Source organism: Saccopteryx bilineata, chromosome 2 (genome assembly GCF_036850765.1).
Source record: "Saccopteryx bilineata isolate mSacBil1 chromosome 2, mSacBil1_pri_phased_curated, whole genome shotgun sequence".
Classification (NCBI taxonomy): domain Eukaryota; kingdom Metazoa; phylum Chordata; class Mammalia; order Chiroptera; family Emballonuridae; genus Saccopteryx; species Saccopteryx bilineata.
The window spans coordinates 342,373,804-342,384,353 of record NC_089491.1 but is presented as its reverse complement, the minus strand read 5'-3'; positions in this window follow the sequence as shown (position 1 = coordinate 342,384,353).

The following is a 10,550-nucleotide window of genomic DNA, read 5'->3' as shown; positions in this document are numbered from 1 at the left end:
TTCTGAGTCTCTGGCCTTTTGTTGCCCTGCTCGCTGCGGCGCCTGCCTACCCCAGCAGGCTGGGCGTGCAGGCACACACCGCCTTCTTTGCTCACTGGGTCCAGCAATGAAGAGAAGGGTCTGGGGATTTTTTTTCCCCTCCACAATATAGCAAGTTCTCAGGAAAATCTTCCTCCTAAGCTCTTCCAGTCACCAAGTACTTATGTGGCTACTATGTCCAAGGCACAAAAATGCCATGGTGGTATCTAATTAAAAGCCTAAAAATGGCTTGATAACAGTTTTGAATGTGAGACATTTATGTAATTTAAATGTAAGGTACAAGTTTTAATTTCTGAGTTTCTTCTATTATATTTTTATTAAAAAGAAAGTAATTTTCAGATTTAATTGAATTGGAATACTTCCCACTAGAATTATATATCCTGGAAAGTTGTATTTTTGTTATATAAACAACTTTTAAAGAAAAATCATTATCCTTTTCTCTACCTAAATATGGGGAGTCTTAGCATATGCCTAAATATTTACAATTTTTAAATTAATGGTACTTGCTGGATCCACACTAACATCTTTGCTAATAATCTCATTGTTTCTTCCAGTTTATTCCTACACTACATCCTCATCCTCTTTCTAGTCTTTTATCTAGAATATGCAACCTAAAATAAAAATGGTGGTGTCTCCATTCATTCTCCTCCTTCCTTTTTTCCCAAGCCTGGTCTTCAAAAGGTTGGGTATTTTGGCAGCTGATTCCCAGGCAGAGGTTGGCGATTTTAGGTCTGTTGGGACTGAGAGAGGATGTGTGAGGTGTAACATCAGTTTTTATAGTAAGAACTGCTGTGACATTAAGAACCTCATTCTTTATCTTAGTGTAAGTGACAAATACAACCTAGTCATAGCTTACTTTGGCCTTTTCTAAAAGGTGGTAAAAGTCAGGGCGGTGACAAAGTGAATCTGAACATATTAATGGCAAAAATACCTCCCTTTTCATGAGTCTAGAATCTCTTATCAGGATTTAGGAATGTAGATCAAATCAAATATACTTAGCCCAACCAAGCTAGGTAGCCAAGGATCTGAAAGAAATTAGACAGGAACTGTAAAATGAATCAGGGAATTGGAAATTGTTATTTTAAAATTTCAGATTGTGACTCCACCCGCTCTCTTTTTCTCTCCTAAAAGCTCTTATTAGCTGATGTTTGCTAACATACCTGTGTTCACAGGAAGACCTACTGAGAATTCCACAGACTTGGAAAAGGTTGTCCAGCACAATGAAAAATAGACTGAAATTATTAGTGAGTTTGAAAAGTAGTATGTTCTCAGGTCTTATACAAGCAGAGCAGTAACAAATTTTTCCTTAACAAAATTCAGAAATTGCAAAGATGGAAATGGTTCATGCTCATTTGAAGAGCACCCTGTGTGTGTAATGCTGCCTCTTTTAAAACACATTGCTTTATTTTTCTAAATGTATTCCCGTGGATGCTTATAAACATGCCTGTGTCCCGTTACCGACATGGCAGAGAGCTGGGCTTATTTACCCATGTCTTCTGAGCAGGAAGAGCCCACCAGAGGCCCAAGTGCAGGGCGACCTGGGGCGGCAGGAGCCAGCACAGGAACTAGTTTTGGAGGACGGTTAGCATTGGAGTTTTCCAAACAAAATTCAAGGGGATACAGTTTCTTTTTCCCTTTCTTTTTAGAATAGGTTGCTGTCTCATTTTAAAAGGAGGAACAGACTTGATCTCAAATCAGTGCCTGGAAGTCAGGCTCAGGGTATTCTTGAGAGATTTTTAAAAAGACCTTTAAAAAAAATAAGATTTGAAAATTTCCCTTTTCTTCCTTTTTTTCCATCAAATTGTTTTTTCTCTAGTTTACAATTGGCACGTAAAGGGATTTCCCTCGCTTTATTTTTTGATGCTTAAGAGAAAAATCCAGTGTGATTATTTGTACTGACGTGCACCTTAAAAGATTTTGCCTTGCTGGCCAATTCTGGGTCCTGACCATGCAGTCCCTGATTGTATGTGAGATCTGGTGGGGCGTAACTGGGACACGCTAGAAGATTAGAAGATGAAGTCACATATCTAAAGTATATGTGTTGCAGTCATGTTGGTGTTGGAGAAGAAAGGGCACTATGTAGTTAGAATTCAGGACTTCAGCACTGTCCACCTGAAACAAGATACTTCCTAGATTCCCGTGGGACAGGTCACAGCTCTGTATCATGTGATGTTCTCTTTGACTCATCAGGTAAGGCAGGAAGTGCTGCACACCCCCCAGCTCTCACTTAGCCCCCACTCTTGCACTTAACCCTCCATCTCGGTCAGACCTCATGTAGCTTTAGTTTGAAACATACTGCAGAGTTCAGGTGACCTCTTCAAAATACTACCTCAGAATGAGGTAATGAATCATTATTTATTTTAAAATATGAACAGTCAGGAAGGAGCTCTAGAACACGAACGTGATGTAGGATTTGAACTTTCACGTATGCTTGTTTGCGAGCGCTGTCATCTTGTCCTGAAGGGCCGTGTCCGCATGCACAGTAATGCTGGAAAGGTAGCTCAGAGTGTCTGAATGTTGTCGCGAGGGGTGCCGGAACCAGTTCAGGGGCACCTTTCAGAATCCCAACCTGAAGTCTGTTGCATGCAATTAAATAGCGATGGTATCACTTCACTAACAATTATATAATTTTAATTTTCAGTGGGCTCAGCAAGACATCATACCTTCACAATGAGTTAGCCACAGCTTTGTCACCTGCACAGGCATCCTGATAGACTGCCCAGTTCAGAGGGTAAAGGATGATGACCCGTTTTGCAAGATCCTCTCCACGTTAGCCTTGCAAGTGCTAAGCATAGCAGCACATTGAGGTGGGCAGATTCCAACCGTTGGGCTGTTTTACAGAAACACACAGCCAGACATGGAAGGTTCACTGTGAGGATGAACAGGAACTAGCTGATAGACCATACATTGAAATGGTGTAGATGAGGCTCTAGAAAAATACCTTGACAATTTGCCAAATGATCTTACTGTGCCTTCATGATGCAATAAAAAAGCTAAAATTTTCGCAGAAATCAGTGATGTGTGAAGAGAGCAGCCACTCTGGTCTAACTCAGCTGTGTCAATATTTTTTAAGAGCGCAATTTAGACTGCAAAGATCAATGCACTAAAGAGTTTATAGCCAAAATCACATTTAAAAAAGGACACCAGTAAATTTTCAGTGAACAAAATTATTTTTTTAAAGCGCATAACCCCTAGTGTAGTCAGATATATTTATCACGTAGAGCAAATAGGTTCATGTTCTAGTTCAATGACATTTCTAGAGAAACTTTTTCTACTCCCATTGATTCTTCAAAGCATGGAACTTTTATATAACAAATATTTGACAGACATTTTAAGAAATTACTGTAGTTCAAGGCTGAAGTACTGTAAGCTGGGCAGCCATCTTATGTGTTGACTTAGTGGGAAGAGGGAAGGAAGTGAAAACAAGGGACAGAGTTTGATTCTGTGTTTCCAGAATACTGCTGCCAACCTAGACACTGATTTTTCAGAGTTTGGAATATAAACTTGCCTCCCAGGACTGCTTGCAAATTAAGCGGAACTGTGCTGCTGATACTGTTTGGGGTGCTGTGCAGGCAGTGGGGTCCCTGGGGCTGCTTTATGTGGAGGCACGGACTAGTCAGTGACCTGGCCATGGGTGTGAACCGGCCACTCCCTGATAGCTTCATGTGTCTGTTTCATTCCTCACCGCCCCCAAGAAAGTGTGCTGTCCTCGGCGAGTTTTCAAGATGTTGTACTAAGGTGTGTGACTAAGGTCCACGGGGCACGGAGCACCCGAGGAGTCCAGTAGCGTCGCTGCCTGATGTGTGCGCTGGCCAGCAGAGAGGGAGGTGGCCAGTGTTAGTCATGTTCTGTGTTGCTAGTTCTGGTAAAATTGAAAATACTAGTAAGATGTTTGTTATATCAGAACACTAGACAGTAAGCTTTGTTTTGTTTCCAGATAACTTATTTTTACTTCTGTTTGGACAAAGACATTTTGGGCTGTTTTACAGAAACACACAGCCAGACATGGAAGTGAAATTCAGTCCTAAATTTTATCAGTTGTAGAAAGGGTAATTAACAGTTTTTCTATTAGTATTTTTAATGTAGAGGACAAAATCTTAAGTCCTAACATATTAAATTAAGGTAACAGTGCTTTATTGAAAAATGCATAGGGACCGTTAGTCCCCACCTCAAAGAAAATGTTTAAGTAGATCTTTTATTTCAGCATCACAACTTCAACTGTTAATTTAGTCTTAATTGATTACTAAATCAGTTTCATTGGGGAAAAAAAGGTTTTTTTAGCTGTTCTGACCCATTAATTACAACGGTATCAGCAGTTGTGCATGAGGACACAGCCTGCATCTGGTTTTTTGTGTTTTTTAAATAGAATTTTATAGATTGAAATACTCCATAAAAACAACTGAAATATGTTTACTCATGTTAGTATCAAAAAAGGATTCATGCAAGCTGTCACGCCCCCTGGCACACTAAGCAGGCCACCCGGCCCCGTGAGCAGCTGGTTCTCATCCTGGTATCTGTGTACGGAATCAGGCTTGAATTCCACGCGAGAGACACGGCCAAGGAAGGGTTCCAGTTACCGGGGTGCAGGTGGGGATTAGGAGCAAGTTGCTTAGTGCCAGTTTTCTTTTGAAACTGTTGTTTCATGTTGCGTCTGTGTGTTAAGCTTCTTTAACTCGTGTGTTTTGGTGGAGTAGGTGTTACATAGGAGGAAACTTCAGACTAGCATAAGCAACAAAGCTCATGGACTAGGCCCAACTGTAGAAAGAAATGGACCAAATAGGACAGGGGGAGAGTGTGGGAGTGAGGGTAGGAAGAAGTGGACAGGGTGGGAAACAAACCGTAATTATCTGAAATAACATGTAAGAGTGCAATAAGTATGCTTTTTATTCTAAGCTGTGAACGGTTTTTTTAAAAAAAATCATTCCTTCCTTACACATTTGTGTATGTTCTGGGGATAGCTGATTAAAGCAGCTACGAAAATATCATGCCTTTTTATTCACATTAATTAGCAACACAAGTGGCTAACCTTGATGTCTTATTTATCTTCATGTTTAGTTTACATACAGGGTGTGTGTGTGTGTGTGTGTGTGTGTGTGTGTGTGTGTGTGTGTGTTTGAAAATGCATTCAGGTCCTGTGTTTCCTTGGCCATGCTCCATGCTGTAGTCTCGGTCTGGCCTTCATGATGTCGCCTGATCAGGAGGACTATCACAGTAACATCTTCTTGTGGTAACCTCATTTGTCAGTTGTAAGGTCTGACCCTTTCCTCGGCCATTTCTGCTTCTAAAGCAGGAGTGTACAGCTGATCAGGGGATTAACGTAGACCGTTTACCAACATATTCCTTTGAATTCTCTACAGTAGTTATGATTGCTCTTTGGTTTAGACCGAGAAAAAGGACATCACACACACCCCTTTCATGTACTTCTTGGTTTGAGGACAATTCTTCTACAGGCAGAGGAAAGGGAAATCTTCCTGTTATAACTGAGGTGACTTAGTGGCTCCAGGTTCACCACTCCAACCTTGTGGCAGTTCACACACACATTCCTCTCGCTGCCAAAGGTTCGGGTGTGGTTCAGTTCCACTCAGCGTTGAAAGGGTTCTTGTGGAGTCTGGGGCGTGCCCAGTGAACAGACAGGGACGTTTTAATTGTCCACAGACCTCTCTCTACCTGCTTTGCAAAAATTAAGGAGTAACTATTTTTAAAACTTATTTTTCAATTCATAAAAAAAAGATTTATTTTCAGTCAAATGGATGTCATCTCTCTCTTGTCCCCTTATCCTCAGTGTTTGCTTGAATCTTATTTTTTTCCAATTTTTTCATTTCCTGACACTTTGGTTCTCTTTCCTGCTCAGGTCCCTTCATTTGTACTTTGGAATTTTTCTCATGTAAATTTGTACAATGGAAAATATTGTTCAGTTTGGGTAGAAAAGCATGAAGAATTTAAAAAAAAGATAGCTGAAATTCAGATTGAAGAAATTTATTTCTGTGTAAAGTTATTTAAAAAAACTGTATTATATAACAGGCAAAAAAATTCTATGTACTTGATGTGAATATGCGAATACTGCTATAATAAAGATTGACTGCATGGAGAAGTCTTTTTCAACATTATTTTTCTAGCACCTCCCCTTCAATAAGGAAAGGGGGCAGGGTTCTGACACTTCTTCCAGGGAGGGGAGGGTTTGAGAAATGGACACTTTGTTTCACACATACAGTGTCGATTTCTGCTTGCTGGGTAGAGATTACTTAAGGAATAGTCAGTTGTCAAGAATTGATGCCTGCTACAGTAGTGGTGACGCTCAAGTATTTCAGTACTGCGACCTGACTCCCCTCCACATGCTCCATTCAAGTGCATCGTTTAAGGAGTCTTGTCTGGAGCTTTTGAACTTTTTGGATTAAACATCCAATAATACATTTTTGTAGGAACATAGATTGTACACATAGAATGTATATATATTTGAAACTGTGCACTCTTTGTTTTTTACAGGGACAGAGAGAGAGAGAGTTAGAGGGATAGATAGGGACAGACAGGAACGGAGAGAGATGAGAAGCATCAATTATCAGTTTTTCGTTGCGACACCTTAGTTGTTCATTGATTGCTTTCTCATATGTGCCTTGACCGTGGGCCTTCAGCAGACCAAGTGACCCCTTGCTCGAGCCAGCAACCTTGGGTCCAAGCTGGTGAGCTTTTTGCTCAAACCAGATGAGCCCGCGCTCAAGCTGGCGACCTCGGGGTCTTGAACCTGGGTCTTCCACATCCCAGTCCGACGCTCTATCTACTGTGCCACCGCCTGGTCAGGCTGTGCACTCATTTTTTATTTCATTATTTTTAATGCTGGTTACCCCAAAGAGTTGGTTTTGTGCATTTGATTTGAAAGACACATAGTATGTCTTCAAACTATGTCAAATTACTGAGCAGTTTCCAGAAGTAGTTTTGAGACTTCACAGGGAAACACATTCCCATGCAGTGGCACCTTAAATGTCTTGTTTTAGGCAGAGGGGAGGGGCAGTACCGCATCTGCTGGGATGTCCAATTACAGCAAAGTCCGAATGAGAGCTTTTCTATAAAAATCAATCTGGGATTGAGGAAGTCGCTGTAAATGTAGCTTAGACCCAGTTGTCCAGAAGTAACAGTTACTTCCATTTACAGGGTATTTCCTTTACGCCAGACATTCTAAGGGCTTTACGTGCTAGCCCATTTAATCTGTTTAATCCACGTACAGATGAGGAAATTGAGGCTTAGATCAAGTAAATCGTCTGCCTGCTCTCATTGCTAATAACAGGCAGAGCTGTGAGTCAGAGCCACAGCCTGACTCCAAAGCCCGGGTTCTTTTTTTTTTTTTTTTAACTTTTTTATTTATATTTTACAGAGACAGTGAGTCAGAGAGAGGGATAGACAGGGACAGACAGACAGGAACGGAGAGAGATGAGAAGCATCAATCATTAGTTTTTCATTGCGTGTTGCAACATCTTAGTTGTTCATTGATTGCTTTCTCATATGTGCCTTGACCGCGGGCCTTCAGCAGACCAAGTAACCTCTTGCTGGAGCCAGTGACCTTGGGTTCAAGCTGGTGAGCTTTTGCTCAAACCAGATGAGCCTGCGCTCAAGCCGGCGACCTTGGGGTCTCGAACCTGGGTCCTCTGCATCCCAGTCCAACGCTCTATCCACTGCGCCACCGCCTGGTCAGGCAAGCCTGGGTTCTTAAGCACAGTGCTAGTCGTCCAGGCGGCAGGTGACTGGTGAGTGGTACAGTCAGTTCCTCAACCATTGTGTTATATAGAATGAAAGAGAAAACGTCAGTGTACCACAGGTAAATACTGTTACATAAAACTTTTGGATTTTTTATACATACACGTTATTTATATTTTAGGTCACAATGTACAGTTACTTCTTAGGACTAGGTCATGCTGAACTAACTCTGAGATAAGCTGACTTAACCTAGAGCAGGGGTCCCCAAACTACAGCCCGCGGGCCACATGAGGCCCCCTGAGGCCATTTATCTGTCTGGCCCTTGCAGCACTTCCGGAAGGGGCATCTCTTTCATTGGTGGCCAGTGAGAGGAGCATAGTTCCCATTGAAATACTGGTCAGTTTGTTGATTTAAATTAACTTGTTCTTTATTTTAAATATTGTATTTGTTCCCGTTTTGTTTTTTACTTTAAGGTATGTGCGGTGTGCATAGGGATTTGTTCAGTTTTTTTTTTATAGTCCGGCCCTCCATCGGTCTGAGGGACAGTGAACTGGCCCCCTGTGTAAAAAGTTTGGGGACCCCTGACCTAGAGCCAGCTAGACAGGATTTGAACCTCAGTGCTCTAATTAGCTGTATGACAAGGTACCTACCTTGCCTGTAGACCAACTTCCCTGCCTAGAGAATGGAAAGACTGAGGATCTAATAAGTTAACATATGCCGAGTGCTTACCACAGTGCCTAGCCCATGGTCGGCTTTCGCTCTGGTTTATGTATAGCCACCATCAAAGGTACCAAGTGTCTCTCCGGGACCCTCCCACTAGGTCTTTTCCCATAAACTGTAATAGCAGCCTGTTCCTGTGAGAGAAGGTTAGGGACAATCTCTGCATCCGCTCAGACTGGCTTCCCGGCCGGAGTGTGGAAGAGGCCCCAGTATGTGGAGGCCATGCTGCCCGAGTTTAGAAGACTGCTGTTTATAAGTTATCTTCTATTTCAAGGCAAGCTATTCTGATTGGTTTCTAAGGAAAAGGGGTAATGGCATGATCCTCTTTGAGTTAACTGTTACGATTTGTCTTCTTCCCCCAAAACTTGAGTGATAAGGCCAGGCTTGGGGCAACAAAAGGAGACAAAAGTACAGAGATCTGATGGACTTTTAGACTAAACAGTTAACAGCTGAGACGACTCACTTTTATACAGATGAATAAGCACAAAACCAAGGAGAGTGTCGCCAGGCCTGACCAGGCAGTGGTGCAGTAGATAGGATATCGGACTGGGATGTTGAGAACCCAGGTCCAAAACCTGGAAGTCGCCGGCTTGAGCGCAGGGTCACTGGCTTGAGTGTGGGATCATAGACGTGACCCCATGGTTGCTGGCTTGAGCCCTAGGTCACTGACTTGAGCAAGTGCTCACTGGCTCTGCTGTAGCCTCCCCCACCCCCCACCCTGTCAAGGCACATATGAGAAAGCAATCAATGAACAATTAAGGTACCGCAATGAAGACTTGATGCTTCTCATCTCCCTTCCTGTCTGTCCCTATTTCTGTCTGTTGAAAAAAAAAACACACAAAAAAAGGTGTCACCAGCACCCCCTGCAGCAGGCTCAGAGTCCCTGGAGCTTGCTTCAGCTTTGTCATTATGCCCACAGACCATTCAGAACCAAAGAGGGAGAGCAACCTAAGGACCAGGAATGCTCAAGCCATACCCCCACCCACCCGGCTCAGCCTGCAGTAGGTTCTCACTGCACTGCACATAAATCTAAACCTGCAACCATGACCTATAAACTCATCTACCCCAACCTCCTCACCTGCTGGAACCCCACCAGACTTTCTGTTCCTTAAACACAGTGACTCTGGTCACATCCTAGACTTGGTCCTTGCTGTTCCTTGTTCCTACAGCACTCTCCCAACACCCTCGCACAACCAGTTCCTCCTCCCAGTTCAGGGTTCAGCTCAGATGCTTTCCCCACCCTCCCAAAAGACCACCCACCTTTAGCACAACACCCAGGGTTACTTCCTTCCTAGCACTTAGTAAACCTTACTGTCTCCCCTCCCTAAAATCGAAGTTCCCTGTGAACAGAACCATTCCTGTGCTGCTTGGCACTGTATTCCCAGTGCCTAGGATCAAAACCCTGTATTAAAAATATGCACAACCTGACCAGGTGTGGCACAGTGGATAGAGCATCGGACTGGGATGCGGAGGACCCAGGTTCGAGATCCCGAGGTTGCCAGCTTGAGCGTGGGCTCATCTGGCAAAGCTCACCAGCTTGGACCCAAGGTCTCTGGCTCGAGCAAGGGGTTACTCGGTCTGCTGAAGGCCCACGGTCAAGGCACATATGAGAAAGCAATCAATGAACTAAGGTGTCGCAACGAAAAACTGATGATTAGTGCTCTTATCTCTCTCCGTTCCTGTCTGTCTGTCCATATCTAACCCTCTCTCTGACTCTGTCTCTGTTAAAAAAAAAAATACACACACACACACACAGTCATGCTTCTTGGCATGTCATTAAACCCCTCTGTGCTGCAGATTTTTATCTGTGGATAGAGGAAAATACTGTCCTGTTGAGTCTCAGAACTGTGATGTCACAGAAAGCTGCAGAGTACTTGAGACAAATTTCAGAAAAAGTAGACACTTCCCCCTTGTCTCCCATTCCTCCAGCCCTAAGAATTCTCAGTTGAAATTCTTTTGAGCTCTACAAATTGCCACTGAATACAGTGCCCAGCCCACAAGAGAGATGTAAACAAGAGACTGCCCTGATCACTAACTTCTGTACATTCAGGGGAATACGTCAGCAGCAGAGAAATGGCAAGTTTCTACGTTAACTGTTAACACAT